The sequence below is a fragment of the Pogona vitticeps genome, chromosome 5 (genome assembly GCF_051106095.1).
Source record: "Pogona vitticeps strain Pit_001003342236 chromosome 5, PviZW2.1, whole genome shotgun sequence".
Taxonomy (NCBI): domain Eukaryota; kingdom Metazoa; phylum Chordata; class Lepidosauria; order Squamata; family Agamidae; genus Pogona; species Pogona vitticeps.
The window spans coordinates 119,901,967-119,921,791 of record NC_135787.1 but is presented as its reverse complement, the minus strand read 5'-3'; the positions used below and the strand labels follow the sequence as shown (position 1 = coordinate 119,921,791).

Sequence of the window (19,825 nt, the reverse complement as noted above, 5' to 3'; positions counted from 1 at the left end):
ACCCTTCATTTGTCAGTCACTGTTTCCCTCCCTATGGTCACCCAGCATCCTGTTAAACTTCCTCCAAGCTGGACAAGTTAATTTTCAGTGGAAAATTAAAGCTAAATCATATTTAAACTATTGAGATGTTGTTACATAAAGTTGTCTGTAGATTTGCTGTGAGTTTCAGAGCCAGAGCTGAAGTATGGTTTGGGCCCATCTCTATTTCACACTATATGCATATATACAGTGGTGCCTCGCAAGACAGACGCTCCATTTAACGCTGAATCCGCATTACAAGTTTTTTGCGATCGCAAAAGTGATCGCAAAACGACGTTTTGAATGGGGGAATTTCGCTGCACGATGATCGGCTCCCTGTTTCGGGAACCGATTTTCGCTTCAGGACAATCAAAACAGCTGATCGTCAGGTTTTCAAAATGGCCACCGGGTGCTCAAAATGGCTTCTTGCTGTGTTTAGGAGCCATTTTTCGCTGCACAGGCACCCGCAATGGCTGCCCCTATGGAGGACCTTCGCTGGATGGTGAGTTCTTAGCCGATTGGAACACATTAACCAGGTTTTAATGTGTTTCAATGGCTTTTTTATTTTCGGTTTATGACGTTTTCGTTCTACAGCGATTTCGCTGGAACGAATTAACGTCGTAATGCGAGGCACCACTGTAAATGGAAAATATAGGAGAATGAACTACATGCAGAATCAGGTACCAGGAGTTGCAAAGACTAGTCCAATGCTGGAAACTTCTTTATAGGAAACAAAAAAAAAACACCATAGTAATTATTCCCACAGAAAATTTCATTCTGAGCTGCATTTCATATGAATATATACCACCATTTAAAAACTACATTGTTACTTTCAAGTTGCTGCTGCTTCTAATGTCCTTATGAATTAATGAGAAGGAGGCTCCCTGAAGAGTGGAAAAGCATTGTGAGTAGTTTTGGGTGCCCCTTGGGCAACAGTGTGCAGCTGGCCAATTCTTCACTTCTATGTTTCACTGTACACTTGCTGATTTGTGCAACACTGATATGACCAAAGAAAGAAGCATCTCCAAAAGATCTTGTCAGTCAACAGTCGTATCAGTTAACAGCTCCTGGCTTCCTTTATTGAGTTAACCTATCTCATGTCATGTCTTCCTTTTGCCTACTGCTTCAACTTTTCTTAACATTACTGTATTGTCTTTTCCAGTGAGTATTGGTCTTCTCATGATATGTACAAAGTACAATTATCTCATGGTTTCATTTTAATAGAGCACAATGATAATAAAATGTGCAATAGAATAAAATCAATATACTGGATAAAATCAATATATGATGGCTACATTATAAATAAAAGAAGTATTAGAATTGATTTTCTCTTAAGGCAGTTGATAAACCCTCTTTTTTGCCTGATCATTGCCTGTGCCCCATAAACATCCCTTTTAAAGGGAATTTCTCTGAACAACTGAATAAAGTGCAGAGATCTGTAAGGAAAGAGGGAAGTGCTCAAATGCTATATATAGAAGTGATATCTTTTAGAAGTGATACCTTTTAAAAAAGTGGTATCTTTTAGAAGTGATAACTTTTTTAAAAAATAAAAGTGTGCAGCACCTAGCAATTCTAACGATGATGGTGATGATGACAACAATAATAGTAGCATTTGTTGGAGAGTGCAATGTTGCTGTTATTTTAGTTACGAACTACATGCAGGTAGATGGAACTAATTGGAATGGGGCATGGTTTTCTCTTAGTGGACACCCTCAGAACTGTGTTTTCTTTATTAAGGAAGTCAGTTCCCCCCTGCTTGCAACGAAGGATCAATTGTAAGGTTCCATCAGCATCCAGGAACATATGAAAGCCAGCTCTAGGGGTTTCTGTACCTAAGTGTGAAGGACAGGAGGACCGGAGTGCGCCGTGTCCTCCAGAAAGAAAGGATGTTAAAGGGGAAAGGGAAGAGAGGGAAGTGTCAAAGGGGGAGAGTAACCAAGAAAGAGTTCAAATAGAGATATGCTTGTCAGAAGAGGGTAAAGGGAAAGAGGAGGAGCAATGAATAGACGTTTGGGAGGAAGATACAAAAGCTGGAACTGGAGCGCGGGATTTTCCAATAGAAACTGGAAATGGAAGAGAAGGAGCTGAAAGAGGTGGATGACTTGCTGAAGGATTTTCCCAACTTAAAGGTTGACGGACTGTTACCTGATCCAGTGTTAAACAAAGAAGAGATCACGGTGAAGGAAACAACAGAATGGACAGTGGTGGTCTTTCCAAGGGGACGCGGTCCCTGGAAGAAGGTGGTGCAGCCGGATCCCACCTTCAACAAGCCAACAGCAGACGGGGATTGGGCCCTCCATCTGTGCTGCGGCACTATATGCGCGGTAAGGAGCGCACCACTGAAGAAACCAAAGGACAAGGAGAGGTTTGGACCAGCACCCTAGTTCTAAGAAGGGACTATGGTCAAGATCAGTTTAGTAGAGTAGAAAGACAGTTGAATGATTGGGACTTGTTCGTGCCCATGGAAGTTGTTATAGATACTCCAGTGTTAGAACTGAATAAAAATCGTTATGGTTCAGACAAATAGACTCTGCCTGTTTCCACGCATAATTCGGGGCCGCCTGAAACTCCTAACAAACCTTATGACACTTAAGTCTAGCTTTACTTTGTCATATGTTGTTCTATCCTGAATGGATATCTTAAAACAACAAACATATTTTTTTCCTTTTTAGCTTACTATTAGCATCTTGAATAATTACTCCTGTTTTGTCACTATAATCTTGCCATACTAGATGTACTGTGCTAGCATGAACACCACACATTTTTATGATTAAGATGATGATGGAAGCAGCTTGACTTTAGGAAGGAAATCCTCCATCTCCTTGCATTTCATACTGGACCTTGCCCCCCCAATCCTCCAGACAGATTTTGGGGGAGCGCAGCTAGCTGCCTTGGGAAGGAGGAAACAGGAAACCATCCTGTGATCAGGTTCCTTGTCAGAGTCTGACTGTTCCTTAGTTTTGGTGGGAAACAACAAGAGAGAGGGTTCTTTAACAACTCTTTATTAATAGAACTTTTAGGTTTGTCAGCCACAACCTCTATGGGATCAACATGTCCAACACCAACAGGAAAATCTGTCCATAACAATGGTAAAATCTCTTCATAACTTTCTTTCTTCAACGGGGAGCATGTCCGAATCATTCCTGGTCTGTTGGCTTTCTCAAACAGCCACTCCTGACAGCACATATCATCCCGCCACAGGGATGATGAAACCAGTCTCCCTCGGGTGGCTTCTCGCTCGGTTGGAGAGGTCCTGGCCAGATTACCTTCCTCCAGGGACCGCGTCCTCAAGGGTATACCAGTACCATCCATTCTTTGGATCCTAATCCTTCTATTGGCAATTTCACTTCCCTCCCTTTTATATCTGATTCTTTGTTTTCATGACTTCCATCTCTAATTGCTCCCTTCTGAGGTATCTTGAACATCTTTGGTCCTACTTCTTCTTCCTGCCATTTGTCTTCTAGAACTACCACTTTTCTTGTGTCCCCTGATTTCTCCCCCTCCTCCATTGTCTATAAAACATCTACCCCCTTTCTGCCTATCTTTTCTAACTCCTCCCCTTTTTCTCCCGCCTTCAGCTCTTTCACCCTTTCCATAACTTCCACTACCTCTCTATCTCTCTCCTCTCTATCTTTTCCCTCCTCTAGAGATGTATGAGGGGACAACTCTCTCTCTCTCTCCTAGATGCCCTGGGAAGGCGGAAACAGGAAACCATCCTTCTCTAAACTTCCTGAAATGAACTCATTCTAGTATCCAAGACATCATCAGCATTATTAAAATAACTACCTGATATCCACCAATTTTAAACAACAACTACTGGTTCTCCTTGCAAATCATGAAGAAAAAATACATTTGGGAGGGGAAAAAGACAAGGAAAGTAAAGAAGTACAGTGAGCTGGGTGGGGGGACTAAGCAGAAGAGATGTACCTTACCTAATTCATTTTCTTGAGAGATAATGGCTAAAATCTATTGGATTATAGGAACACCTCCTTAATGTTTGCTGCCAAGATATGCATGATTTCATTTATGCAAGCATGCATTGGCAGTAGGATTCTAGCCAACATTAACACCTCTTATTTGGAGTACAGCTTTCATTTATCTTTATTTTTTGCAAAGCTAAATGAACAGTGTCAGATGACTGATCTGATAAATAGCTCATTATGAAACTTCCAAGAAATACAATTGTTTGGAAGGAGCATCACTATAATAAGCCATCAATAGAAACAGGTCTTTGCTCAGAAGTGCACTAATACCCAAAATTATAACTTTAATAGAAAAGCCGAGGCAGCACATTTAAGTAACACAAGGTCACTAAAAAGAGATGGGTTTTTAGAACTATGGTTATTCCAGCTGACCTGAATTGAAAAATGGCCAGAAACAGTGAAGTCATCACAATATGTGTTGCTGTTTGTCTCCCAGACCTATACTTACAGATAAATCTTTGGCTAGAGAGAATGATAAGTAGCTGAATTACCTGGGAAATGGGGGCCCATTCTTAATCCTTTACTTCTAGGTGTATTCTGCAGTGGGAGCTGCTACAACCTGTGGGACTGGAGGATGCATTAATGAAGGAGTGAGTGAAGGTTGATTGGAGAAGCTTCCCTTCCCCTACCTCCAGGTTTATGGATACATAAAAAATACCCATGTATTATTTGATCTATTTTTGCAAACTGTCTTGGTTGTTGGTAAGAGGTGGCCAGTATTTGACAAATAATGAAACCAAAGATGTTTGCCTTCTGCATGAGTGTTCTGTGAACACCAGTTAGTATGAGTTTTAGGGCATGGTATGAGGGCACTTGGCTGGATAGCTCAGTGGTTTAGGTATCTGGCTGTGGAGCCAGAGGTTGGAATTTCAGTTTCCCACTGTGCCTCTTTACGAGCACAGCCATCCTGTGCAGCTTTGGGTAAGCTGCACAATCCTAGGGTGCCCTCAGTAGAAGGGAAGAGTTAACCTATGAGTATTCTCTAAAAAGGGTTCCCATAAGTCAGAACTGACTTGATGGCACATTATTATTATTATTAAGAGAGCGCTTGATAAAGTTACTTTGCTGAAGCTGAGCAAGCCTTATCAGTGCCGGGATGGGATCTCACCTGGAAATCCCATACATGCTGCATTGAACCCTATGGTAAAAAGGGAAAGATTTATTGGATCTAGAGTTCAATTCTGTTTTAATCATGACTAAACATGGACCTCACCCATGTTTGCAATCAAATACCTACATGTAAAGCTAGTTGGGGCATCACTCTTCAATTTCTATAAAGGAAGTACAGTGGTACCTCACAAGACGATGACCCTGCTAAATGACAAATCTGCATTACGATAACTTTTTGCGATCGCTATAGCAATTTGCAAAACAGTCGTTCCAATGGGGGATTTTTGCTTGACGATGATTTGGTCCGTGCTCCGCAAACCGTTTGTTCGCAAGACGACAACTTTTACAGCTGATCGTCAGCTTCGCAAATGGCAACCCTGTGTTTTCCGGACCCAAGCTTCACAGGACGGCCATTTTTACAGCTGATCGGTGCTCGCAAAATGGCTTCCCTATGGGCGATCTTCGCTGGACAATGAGGTATTTTCCCCATTGGAACACATTAAACGGGTTTCAGTGCATTCCAATGGGGAAATGGATTTCGCATGATGACGATTTCACTAAACAGCTATTTCAATGGGACAGATTATTGTCGTCATGCGGGGCACCACAGTGTCAACTTTTTTCTCACACACAGAGATCTATGAAGCTGGATGGATTAAAAAGGTAGAAGTTTATTCTCAGAGCAGGAGGGATATTGATAGAAGACAAAAAAGGGCAAGAGGAGATCTGACATAGTAGCTCTGGTGAGTGCCTCCTGCATTGTTGAAGATGTATTCTTGTTGGTATTGTTATTGTTAGCAGACATCCCTTTCTAAACAACAATGAATTCTGTTTGTTTTGCCTTTCAGAAGAAGGTAATTTGGCCACTCTTCTATTTTCTGAAGCAGAACAATAACAATAGGTTGCTTCTGTTTGAAAGCCCTGAAGAAAGAGTTTTGTCTTCATGTGCTTTGTTGAAACATGGGAGCAATTAGAGATCATGCTTAACCTCAAGCACAGGGCATTTTGGATTGCTGGTTTCTTGTATTTTCAGAATTTATAAATTGCCTTCCCGCTTATCCCAGTGCCTGGGGCTTTGTGGAAAAACATGCTGAGTGTATGCCCTGGAACAAATAAAAGTGTCTTACTATTGGTAAATTGAGTGCACTGGCCCCAGTGGAGCAAAAAGTGTCCCAATTTGCTTCTTCCCTTGGACAACTTCTCTCAATACAGTCTTATAGTGACTCCTATTTTCTCCTTTAAAAAGTATTTTCTCTTCTCTTTTGTTGTGGGGTTATCCAGTTTAAACCCCATTTGCCCAACAAAATGAACACATATTCCCTTGTGCCTTCATAACACATCTCATGCCAAAAAGTGTATTATCCTCAAATCTGGAGGTGTAGGGCCGGCTCCACCATTAGAGTGAGATTGGCCTCCACAGATAAATGGTCTTGAGTGTTATTATGTCTTCAGTGAAGGGGGGGGGGGAGCCAGGGAGTGGTGCTTATGGGCTTTTCTGCCTTAAGGAACAAAGTACCTGTACTTCCAACCTTGGGTATTGTGCTGTTTGACTTATGAGAGAGATACACTGCTTTGTAAACAAACAGTGAAATATATCAGGCCAATCCTAAGGAGGTGCCCTTTCTTAAGGAATCTTTTCTCTCGGAGCTCCCCTCCTCCCGCCAACGCAGGAAGACCATTCTGATTGATGGGTGAGAAGCTTATATCTCTCTGCTCATCTATTGTTTCTAACACATGAAGTCCAGGATCCTGATATTTAAACCACTCCTAGTCAATCCAGAGGCTTAATACTGCAGAACCAATCACAAGGGCCAATGTTGTACTTCTCATTATCTTCTGTGCCTAAACAGAGTTCTGAAGCCTTGACAGATTAACAATCTGAAAAGCACTTAGTACAGATTTCGGCATCAGGACAGCATGTTGGTGGCACCAGCCCAGAGTCTTAACAGAGCAGTAGGCAGTCAGTTGTGAGGAGATTTTAAGTAGACCCATGGCACATGGATTTTAATTAGACAATGAAGCTGTACCATTCTTCCTTTCAGCTAACTTATTGTCACAGAAAGAGCTGATAAGGGCAGGACAAGGAGAATTCAATTATCTCTGTAGCAAGGGCTTGGGCAATAACTATAGCTAAGTCCTTGTGTTGTTATTCACCATTGAGTTTCTTCCAATTTATGGCAGTGCTATGAACTATGGCCTCCAAAAGGTCCTGTCATTAACAGCTTTGCTTAACTCTTATGAACTTAAGGTTGCAATTTTTAAAAATGGAGTCAGTCAGTCTCCTGTTTGGCTATCCTCTCCTTCTTCTGCCTTTACCTTTTCTTAGAATCACCATCTAGTCTCGAGAGTCTTAGCTTCTCATCATATGATAAGGACACAAAGCTCCGCTGGCTCGGACAACTGCTGTCAACTCCTTTGCTCTCTCTCTCCAAGGCAATTAGTTTTTCCTTTGTTCCGTGATCACCACATCCCCCCACCTTCTCTTTCCTTTTCTCCCTTAGTTGTTTCAGCTGTAATCAAAATTGAGGTTGTAAGTTCCCCGATGCATGGTTTTTATTTTGTTTTTCTTTGCCTTAGCTGCAGTGGTATTTCAGAATGCAGTGGTATTTCAGAGTGCAGTGGTATTTCAGAAATATTTTGACTTTCAGATCAGATAAGAGCACAAGTAAAGGAATGAACATATGTAAGTGAAATTCCCTGCTATGTCTACATCTGCCACTGGTCATGTGATTATTTTACATTCTGCCAGTCCCACGCATGATTTGTCTGTTCTTATGTTATTGGAATAGTACTGGATGGAGCTGTAAAACTGACCTTCTTAAGAAAGAAGGATAGGTACCCTGCAGAAAGAAAATGAAGAACTCATAGTGAAATACAGAGGAAACCTATGAGCCATAAGGAAAGAGTTACTAGATAAAATAAATCTTTCAGTATACCGAAAGAAATTGGGTATAAAAAGAAAGCCATGCTTATCTTCCAACAACCAATTACAAACAATTACAGACTAATGTTCCAAATTCTGACTGAGGCAACCTTATGTTAGAATAAACATTGGATTTTTTTACCTAAGTTATGCATGCAGAAAGGTGATAATGTCACTGGCAGAGGGAGATTTTTTGGTAATTAAAGACTTCTTCTCTCTGTCCTGCAGTTTATCGGACTCACCAGTAATCCATTTCATTTTGTGAAAGCCATGGGAGTTGTAGAATAGAACAAAGTTGCTGCCAGATGTTGGTTCTGACAAGAGGAGATATTCAGTAATTAAAAACTTTCTGTGTTTTGGCCTCCACAGCTTCCACACAATGAAATGAATTACTTGCAAGCTGCAAAATCCCCAGGACAAAAGAAGTCAGTCTTTAATTTCCAAAAAATCTCCTCTGATGATAATGGCATCACTCTTCTGTAAAATATATGCAGCAGGATTTTGGCCAGTCTTTTCTTCTTAAGGGTGCACCTGATTCTAGTCATGGAATTAATAGTCTCCTCTAATGAAGCTCTAAAATTCTGCATCAGTCAAAAGTCTTATTCTGAAATTTGTATAATTTGCAGTTCCTTCATCAGTGGATTTTTCCCCCCATACTTTTCTACAGTTTTGTATAATTTACTTGTGCTAGTAATGGGAGGTGACATGGAGTCATGGTATCACTGGGCACTACAACCCTTCTTTCTGGCTGAAAATCTTATTTAATAATTCTTCTGGCTTCTCACATTTCACCAGGTATTGGACAAAAATCCAACAGGAGAAAAACCAGGTGTCTAAGGGCAATTGCAAAGCAATTCTCCCCCACCCCAAAAAGCCAGTTTCAATTGTTGTGCAATTGGACATGTGATTGGTCACTGCAAGATCAGGTATGTGAAAGCGAGCCTGTGAAAGAGGGAAATGCGTATACAGCCAATCTTACACTATCACATAAGTAGAAAGAATTCTGGTCATTCTCCACATACTTGCAAGATTAGCTTCTTAGACTTGTCTGTATTTTATTGAGTGTGTGGTGATTGGAAAGCCCTACCAGTATAGCACAGCAAGATTGCACTGCCTGTACAAACATTGCTGTTGGTAAGTTGAGAGGAGGATCTGTATGGATAGCACCATGTGCACAATAGTAGTGCTAGTCCTTGCAGTGTGATCCCACATTACTACAATGACCAAACTTACCACTCAACAGAAGCAGACTAAGAGACTCACTAAGGACAAGAAGCAGGCTTTTATCACCAAGGCGTTCTGTGTTAAACAGGAACAATCTTAGCTTCTTTCTGAGTTCCTGTAATCCCTCCCACTCTCTTCCTCTGGTATAAGTATGAAGAGAAGTTTGGAGGCTTCAGTTTCCAGGTCCAGGTAATGTTAGATTAACTTTACATCAAAAAGTTAAACCACTCTTCGCCAGTGTGGTGCCTTCCAGCCTCAACAAGCAGGGCCAGCAGTTGAAGATGATCAGATGGTAGCCCAAAGCATGTGGAAGACACCATGCTGAGAAAGCCTTCCTAAATTGCAGATAACCTATACAGTATTATGGTTGATGAACATTACTGGGGTAGTGTGAAGTTGACTTGTTTCAAACAAAGTTAAGTTTAACCTCTGTTGGGCATTGGACAGCATAACAGCAAGAGGTGAGTGAAAAATGGAAATCAAAACATCTCCATTCATCCCCACTCCTACACCATAGGAGGAGAGGGGAGGGGGAGGATTCTAAGCTTTTTCTAATCACAATAAATGGTATATGACTAGCATACGCATGTCATAAAGTCAAGCTGTGTGTCTTTCCTTGCCCTCACTATGCCTCATTACCTACTATTAGAGAGTGGAAAAATGCCCAGCAACATGTTAGGATGCAGAGTGTACTATACCAGAGGAGTGGGGTGAGCCCAACAGATTTGTATGAGCTAGCATTTCTTATGTAAGGATGGGTTGACGTTGGATTGGAATGTGTCAGGGGCCATATATACATGCATGTACAACAGAGCCATTTTTCAGATTTGCCTGCAGCCCAAGAGATGCACTTTGAAGGAGTGGTTAAAGGGGATTGGCTAACTTGCATTGATGATTAATTTTTCAAATAAAAGTTGCTACAATCACAAAACATAATTGAAGAAATCCCCCTATATTGGCTACAAAATATTTTTAAATACAAACATTTGGAGAATATGGGAATTTCAGAAGTCTAGATGGCACAAGGGGGTGGTGATTCTGAGGGTTTTTTCTCCTCAGTTTTTTCTTTAATAAAATTGCCCTGGCTGCTACAAGTGACCCCTGCACCCTATGTTGGCCATTTTTGTGCTGCAGGTTGTGGGAAAGGAAAGCAGAGAACTTCACTGAAGCACCATTTGGGGCAGAAGCCATATGTTTGTTGTATCATCTAGTTCCTGCCTAATATTCTTATACAGCGTTTTCTCCCCGGGGCAGAAATAGAATCATGAATGACAGAATTGGAATCCCAATGAGTTTCTGCTGCCCTTTTAAAAGAGAGAAGCTCTTTCTAGCCCTCTCTTTCTGGATGACTAATAATGTGCCTCAGGTACTGTCGAGGCGTAGCGTAGATACTTACAGAGCAGCTATGACTTATCACAGTACATGCCACATTCAATGAAATTCTGGCCTGTTATTTCTTTGCAGCAAGACAGTGAACGTCAGCTTGTTAAAATAACAAGCAGGCCAGTGTTTAAAGGAAAATGGGACCTAGCAGGCTTATTTAACTGGGATTTTTAAAATATATATATATATATTTTACGTGGGGAAACATTACCCTTTATCCCACTCCTTCATTTCTGTTTTGGTGGTGGCAGTCCTCCCCACTCTGAATGGAATAGCCAGGTACTTTTCTTTTGTCACAGAATATGTCCCAAAGATGCCTTTATACCGAACAGGTATGTAGTAGTGTCGTGAATAGGCCGAACAATGTTGACAGCTTTCATTGTAAAGGCCTCCATTGATCCCTTATCATTACAGTTGCCCTGACACGAGAAAGAAGGAGCCGAGGGGAGAATATAACCCAATAAGGATGAAAACAATGGCTTTCAACAGCCTTTCCCCTGCCCTCTCCCAGCTTTTTGCCGCCAATAATTATTTTAAATTATACTGTAGTCGGAGTATCCTGTCAGGCAGAGTGCTTGGATACTCCACAGTTAACTGCCACCCAGTTGTATAGGCTATTGTCTCCTTGACATGGTTTCAATGATACACAATAACAGACAAGAGCACAAGGGTCTTTAGTCCAGACTGTGCAACATCATGAAAGAGCATCCAAAGGAGCTGCCAGTAAATAGGGAAAATAATTTGGTAAAGAATCCTGAATTTAAATTACTTGTCAGTGTCTCTCTCTATATAGAAGAACGGAAATTTTTAACTCACCCTCATTATTTCCAACCAGGCTTCCAGTTTGACAATTCCAGGATCAACAAGCTACTGTAGGGGAAGTTAGGGTAAATTCAGGGAGATTAGGGCAAATACAGGGCAGTTGAATACTGTATGTGCAGTGGTTAGTGCTTGGAAAAGCAGCTCTTCCTCAGATTTCTGCAGGTGAAACTTACATTACCCCCCTCTCCCCCCCAAAACCATATCTCCATGTACAACATCTGGCAGCTCAGGGAAAATGTTATCCTGGAACACTTCTTCCTGACAATTAGTTTTCTGTATGAAGGGAGGATTTGTATGAGCTAGCATTTCTTATGTAAGGCTGGGTTGACATTGGATTGGAGTGGGTCAGGGGCCATATATACATGCATGTACATACCTCTGTGCACATCCCTGTGCTGGAAAACACTAATGCATCAGAGAATATAAGCATATGGCTTATATGTCTCTCTCTCTCTCTCTCTCTCTCACACACACACACACACACACACACACGCACGCACGCACGCACGCACACACACACACACACACACACACACACACACACACACACACACTGCTCTGGCTGTGTTGGGACAGCTGGATGTGGGAGATAATTAGCCCCCACCTCAGCAGCAATTCTGCCGAATATCATTCTTTCTACCCTGCTAACAGTGTTGGCAGAACCCTGGCTTTTTCCCTGCCATAGAGCTCATGGAAAACCAGCTGGGCAATGGATGAAAATGAGGAGGGTCTCTGTACTGACAGCCTGCAGGCCACGAGTTTTATCCTCAGCTGTGTTGATTCAAGGGGCACTGGCCAATGTGTCCTCTGTTGAGCTGCCTCCTCTGTCAGAGGGAAGCACTGTCACGATTTTGAGACATTACTTATTTGGACTTCAGCTCCAAGAATCTCCCAGACAGTAGGGCCACTGGCCAAGCTGCCTGACTGGTGTGGGAGCATTTTGGGAAATTTAGTCTTCGAAAGTAACTTCCCAATTCTCTGTGGGTGTTTAATTTGCCAGGTCAACTTCTTCAAATTCCCTGAGATTTCAGGCCTAAAGCCTGAGGTTAGGACATGCCCTGTGCAACAGCTGTAGAACAATATGTGTACAGGTGTGGGTGTGCTTCCTCCTAAACCAATATTTCCTAGGCAACATGCTTTCAGTCACCTTTGTGCTGAGCCAGTGAGCAGTAGCATGAATTGGGAACAGGAAGGAGATTGGTGCTCAGGTTTTAAAACCATGAACACAAGAAACCCAGATATTCTCTTCTTCCAGTTCTGGTTCTTTTGAGGTTTGTTTACCCCCTACCCACACCCACACCCCCGAGTCCAAGGAAACATAGCAATTCCTTGAGTCTTCAGCCAGTGCCTGGCAGCCTGAGTTTTATATACGTACCACCTTTCTTCCAGCAAGAGGAATCAAGACATCTGACAATATTAAAGAGAATAGAATTAAAAACATAACAAATTAAAGATTAAAAAAACAATTAAACTATGTGATAATTAAAATACAACTAAATAATTAAAAGCAAGTAAACATTAAAAACTATCATTAACTCTAATGAGGTATTCAGGGATTCAGTCATAATTATGAAAAGCGTGCCTGAAGAGATGGGTCTTCAGCTGTTGGTGGAAGGATAAAAGGGAGGGGGGGGCTGTCTGATCTCACGAGGAGCAGCATTCTATAACCTGGGAGCTACCAGAGAGAAAGCCCTCACCCCATGTCCCCATCAGCCATGCCTTGACTGACGATGGGACCAATAGGAGGGCCCCCTTTGATGATCTCAAATGCTGAGAAGGCTCATAAGAAGAGATTCGATCCTTCAGATAATTTGGATCCAAGCTGTATAGGGCTTTATAGGTAATGACCAGCCCTTTGAATTGGGCCTGGAAATGGACTGGTAGCCGGTACAGTTGTAGGAGGGGCATTACAGGCTCCCTATAACTGGCCTCAGTCAATAGTCTGCCTGCTGCATTTTGCACCAGCTGAAGGTTCTGGACCTTCTTCAAAGGCAGCCCCACACAGAGTGTGTTACAGTAATCCAAGCAGGATGTAACTAAGGCATGTGTCACTGTAGCCAAATCAGACATCTCCGGGAATGGGCTCAGCTGGCACACCAGTTTTAACTGTGCAAAAGCACTCTTGGCCACTGCCAAAACCTGGGCATCCAGGAGTACACTCAAGCTGTGAACTCAGGATTTCAGGGGGAGTGTAACCCCATCCAGCACAAGATGTATTCTTATTCCCTCGTCTTCTTTCTAATTGACCAGGAGCACCTTTCTCTTGTCTGGATTAAGTTTCAGATTTTTTTTGCCCTCATCCAGCCCATTACTGATGCCACACACTGGTTTAGAACCAAGACAGTTTCCTTGGAATCAGATGGAAAGGAGAGACAGAGTTGGGTGTGATCCACATGCTGGTGGCACCAAAGTCCAAAATTCTAGACAGCTTCTCCCAGCAGTTTCATGTAGATATCAAAAAGCATGGCGAACAAAGCAGGACCCTGAGGGACGCCACAGGCCAATGGAGTTCCCCACGACTATCTTATGAGTTCTTCCCTGCAAGAAGGACCGGCACCAATGTAAAACAGTGCCTCCAAGCTCCATTCCAGAGAGACGTCCCAGAAGGATACCATGGTATCGAAAGCTGCTGAGAGGTCCAGCAGAACCAACGGGGACATGCTCCCCCGTCCGGTTTCCGGCAGAGATCATCCACTAAGGTGACCAAAGCTGTCTCCATCCCATAACCAGGCTTGAAACCAGATTGAAATAGGTCTAGATAATCTGCTTCCTCCAGTAATCTCTGGAGCTGAGAAACCACCATGTGCTCCACAATCTTGCCCAGAAACTGAATATTTGAGACTGACTGATAGTTGTCCAATAAATTGGGATCCAGGGAGGGCTTCTTCAATAATGGTCTTATTGCTGCCTCTTTTAAGCAAGCTTCCTCCTGGAAGGAGGCATTTACCATTCACTGTACCCACTCAATCTTTCCCCTTCTGGCCACCTTTATGAGCCAGGAAGTACAAGGGTCCAGCACATATATGGTGGCATTCACCTCCCAATAATCCTTAGTTGGTGGTGCTCCAACCATTGATGACTATCCAGCAACACAATTCCCCAAAGCAAGATTTGGTAAGGACCACTGGGGGTGGGAGGAGTTAATGGGTTACCAAGGTTGAACTTATGGCTTCAACGGCTGGGCCAGAAAAAGAAACTGAGGAAAACCTATGGTAGGCCCCAGCAGAGGATCCTTCCAGGGTCCCCCAAAATAATGTCAAGGGCCGACACTAATGCTGGGTACAGTTCAAAAAAAATATTTACCCACTCCGAGTGCTAGGCTTGGGTTGTTCTGACACTTTTCTCATACATTTGGTACAGACCACTAATGCTGTCTCTTCTAAATGTATTCATTTCCTAACTATAGTCATTTGTTCTCTCTCTCTCTCTCTCTCTCTCTCTCTCTCTCTCTCTCTCTCTCAAAAACAACTCTTTTATTGGGCTGGTACATTCTGTCCTTCACCCAAGGTGATTCACAACTCTAAACATTACACACAATAAAACCAGTCCTGTAAAATAAAGTAACAGCAGTTGTAATAAAGAATAGGTTTACTTTGTATTTAGAAGCAGCCCTCCCTTTAGTGGTGTACTGCTTCTAAATACAAAGTAAACACATTCTTTATTACAACTGATGTTGTAATAAATGTGGTATTCTGAGTCATGAGACCTGGGTTCAACCCCCCGATTGGTCATTCATTTATTTATTTATTTATTTATTTATTTATTTATTTATTTATTTATTTATTTATTTATTTATTTAATATTCTGCCTATCTGGTCTTATGACCACTCTAGGCGGCTTCCAAATACATACATAAAACGACATGTAAATATAACACAAAAATTTATTACATCAAATAACAAATTCTTCAAGAAGGAAAAAAGGAAGTAAAAAATAAATAAAGAAGAGAAAATCAAATATTAACTGGAGGGAAGGCCTGCATGAACATCCATGTTTTTAATTGGTTTTTAAAGATACCCAGCGAAGGGGCCGCACGAATCTCTGGAGGAAGCTTGTTCCAGAGGCGAGGAGCTACCGCCGAGAAGGCCCGGTTTCTTGTTTTTTCCTTCCAGGCCTCCCTCGGCGTCAAGCTCCTCAGCCTCACCTCCTGACTCGCTCGGGTGATACGGGTAGACCTTGGTAGTCCTTGAACTTTGCACATACTTCATAAACGCTCTTGAGGTTTCCATACATTGGACATAACTTGATCTTACATAACAACAGTAACACATTTTCTCAATGAAGTGTGCATTTTTTAAAATTTGGAGCTGAACCCAGACAAGACGGAAGTTCTGAGGGTGGGTGCCCCTGTTGTGGGCACCCTGGGTGACTCTCGTTTGGGGGGGTGGACCTGGCCGTGAAGAGTGGGGTTTGCAGCCTGGGGGTACACCTGGACCCCTGGACCCGATGCTCACCATGGAAACGCAGGTGGCGTCGGTTGTCTGCACCGTCTTGTTCCACCTTTGGCGGATCGCCCGGCTGCGTCCTTACCTAGACACGAGGGTGCTCACTACCTTAGTACATGCGCTCGTAATCTCTAGATTAGATCACTGTAACGCGCTCTACGTGGGGCTCCCTTTGAAGCTGATGCAGAAACTTCAGGTGGTGCAGAATGCGGTGGCCAGACTCCTCACTGGAGTGAGAAAACACCATCATATCTCCCCTATTCTGGCCAAGCTGTACTGGCTGCACATCCGTTTCCGCATCGACTTCAAAGTGTTAATGCTCACATACAAGGCCCTAAACGATTTACGACCTCGATATTTGGCGGAACGCCTGCTCCCACCTAGATCTACCCGGATCACCTGCATGAGCCAGGAGGTGAGGCTGAGGAGTCTAACGCTGAGGGAGGCCCGGAAGGAAAGAACACGAAATCGGGCCTTCTCGGCGGTGGCTCCTCGCCTCTGGAATAACCTTCCTCCAGCGATTCGTGCGGCCCCTACACTGGGCATATTTAAGAATCAACTAAAAACATGATTATACGTTCAGGCCTTCCCTCCTGTCAATACTTAATTTCTTTTTCTTTTCATTTATTATTTGTTCTATTATATGGGGTGTTTATCTGATATATTTTTATGCTTCACTGTGTACTTTTTATGGAAGCCGCTCAGAGTGGTCGATTTGACCAGATGAGCGGGGTATAAATCAAATTAATAAATCAAATACATCAAATAAATGAAATCAATCAATCAATCAATCAATCAATCAATCAATCAATCAATCAATCAATCAATCATAATCATACTCATACTCATACTCATACTCATTATTATTATTATTATTATTATTATTATTATTATTATTATTATTATTATTATTATTATTATTATTATTATTATTATTATTATTATTATTATTATTATTATTATTATTATTATTATTATTATTATTATTATTATTATTTAAAAAAATACCCAAAAATTACCTCAATCATGAGCATCTTGCAACACATCACAGAAAAGATCTTATAAGAGGCTGTGAACGCTCAGAAATGCCATTTCATTGACATTCTTGGGAATAAGACGTGCAATTTGTGCGTGGTGAAAAGATGCAAACAATTTTTGTGTAGGAGGTTACATTTATACAAAATAGCACATTAACTAATCTTATTCTTTACACAATTGGAGAATGAAACAAGAAGTGGGGAAAGAGGAGTGCTGTATTGCATTGCATTGTTGGGGTGCGGGGGATTGTATTTCAAAATGAATATTTTAAAAATTAGAACTGTCATTGTGTAAGCTCCAGTTTGGGGTGGGGAGGGAGAATTTTCAAAAATAAACTCACAGTAGGAAGGTGTAGGATGTAGCTCTTAGAAATCATGAAATCTGCCATGATATTGATTTCCTTCCTGAGATTAATCTCCATTGTTAAAAGCAAACATGGACTATTTCTGACTGGCTGAAAAACAGGAAGCTGTCTCTTGCTCAGCCACGTCATTGGTCCATCTTGCCCAGGGTTGTCTACATGGACTAAAAGTGGCTTTCAGATTGGTACAGTATTTGGAGATTGCACTCCAAAACATTTACAGGAAAATGACAGGAGCCAGAGCTTTGAAATGTTGCTTTTTTCTGAACTACTTACTATACAGCCTCCAGGATCTCTTGAGGTAATGAATCTGCACATGTCAGAGTTCTGCTGTGACTTGCCTGAAAACTTTTAACTAGTTGTACACCTAACTGCTTTTAATGGTTTTGAGGGTTGTGTTTGTTTTCAACTTGCAAAATTTTTATTTGTCCTTATTAAATGTTATGGCAATTGTAAACCACCTCAAAAACTAACTAGTAAAGCAAAACTATTTGTTCTGCTTATATATTGCCTTACAGTATTTAAAACCCTTGTTGGATGGTTTACGAGTCAGCTAAAAACATGGTTATACGTTTCAGGCCTTCCCTCCTGTCAATATTTAATTTTTTCTTTATTTTTTCTTTCATTCATTATTCGTTTTATTATTGTATGTGTTTGGATTGTTTGGAATATCCTTATGTTTTACTGTATACACCTTTATTGGAAGCACCCAGAGTGGTCGATCAGACCAGATGGGCAGGATATAAATAAATAAATAAATAAATAAATAAATAAATAAATAAATAAATAAATAAATAAATAAATAAATAAACAGACAGACAGACAAACAAACAAACAAACAAACAAACAAACAAATAAATTACAATTTGATCATCAGGCTAATTATGCACCCCAGCAATCTAGATATTTAATTTGCTGACCTCAGAAGCATGGAAGGCTGAGTCAACCTCGAGCTGGCTAGTCAAATGCAGGATCAAACAGTACTGCAGTGAACAGAGTCTTGACTGCAGTACTGCAGTTTAATCACTGCACCACAAGGCTTAATAGTGGAAATGGGTAGAAACAACAATAATAATTTCCAAGAGGAGACAGCAATAAGGTAGTTGCAGCAAAGCTCTGCCTTGATCCCTCACTGTGGCATCCTCTGGATATGTAGTACCAGGACTACGTTTCCCATTTTCCCCAACCATTATGTTAACTGGACAGGCTTACTGGGGTGGGGTGGGGAATGAGAGTTCTAGTCCAAATTGTCTTGACAGTGTGAGGATAAGGAAAGTTCGACTCAATATTAAATCTCCTAGGCTTCAATTGGTTTCTAAGATTTAGATTATATCCATGTCCTCTCCTTGTAAGATTTCGAGTTAATCCTGTCTTTTATCAGCTTAGTATGAACCTGTTCATTTACACAATACAGTTGGGAAGAATTCATTTTATAAACGCCCACTGACTCCTTTATTTTCTGCAATGATGCATTAGGAGGGGAATGAATAGTGGGAAAACTGGAGAAGAAAGAAATGCTGAACCTTGCACAGAGGCTCTTAGGTAGCTTCACAAATGCTGATTCCCCAGCTGCAGCCTTATTTGCGCAAGCTACCTTGACTGTATATGGCATATTCATTCCTGGGCTCATTTTAAAACCCTGACTTGGATATTTATGGGCCCAAACACTTTGGATGTGTTCTGTGCTGTCAAGTGGGAACTGACTAACAGCAACCCTAATAGGACTTTCAAGGTGAATGAGATTTTTAAGGAGTGGTTTTTATGGGTTCCACGCCCCTAGTGAGTTTTCATGGTTGCACCAGGATTCAAACTCTGTTCTCCAGGGTCCTAGTCCATCAATCTGTCCACCACACCAAACTGGGAATCCCAAATCTAAACAGTTTGAGCCTAGGTAATATCAGGGCTGTTTGCACCTGTATCAACTTTTTTGGGTCTTGGGATTGGCACTTGTTGCTTTCCAGCCTGTCATTTAGTGATGTCAACTTGGTAGTCACTAGGAACGGATCCTTTTCACCAGTGGCTGCTCAGCAGTGGAATTCAGTCCTTCGGGAGTTATGCACAACCTTATCTTTGGTGTGGTTTTTTGCAAGCAGACTTTAAAATGCTTTTATTTTTCTTTGGTTTTAAATTAATGTTTAGTTGAATTTAAGTTAACGTTGAACTCTTCTTGCTGTATTAAAAATTATTTTCTATGTTAATGTCATGCTTTTACATTGTTTCTGATACATTCCTGCTGCTGCCACCAACATGTTGCAAATTCTCCCTGACTACAATGGATGTATCTTGACTAAATATGTTGCTTTGCATAAGTAACACATAATTTGCATAATGCGCAGATAATACATCTGAAATTTGGCCATTTGAAATATGGTAACCCTATGTATCTTGTTTCAGAATGAACCATCTCCGTATCCTCAGAGCTCAAGACACTGTCATATTTGTTAATCATTTCTTAAACACCATTAAGGCATCAACAGTTTGACCAGAGGAGACCAAACTAAATCTATGGAGAGCTAGA

General features: G+C 41.5%; 1 protein-coding gene across 3 annotated transcripts in view; it reads left to right on the top strand.

Moving 5' to 3' along the window:
• Positions 1-19,825, top strand: part of ALG10 (ALG10 alpha-1,2-glucosyltransferase) — a 79,824-nt gene that overhangs the window by 20,753 nt on the left and 39,246 nt on the right. The gene's annotated exons all lie outside the window — the stretch shown is intronic.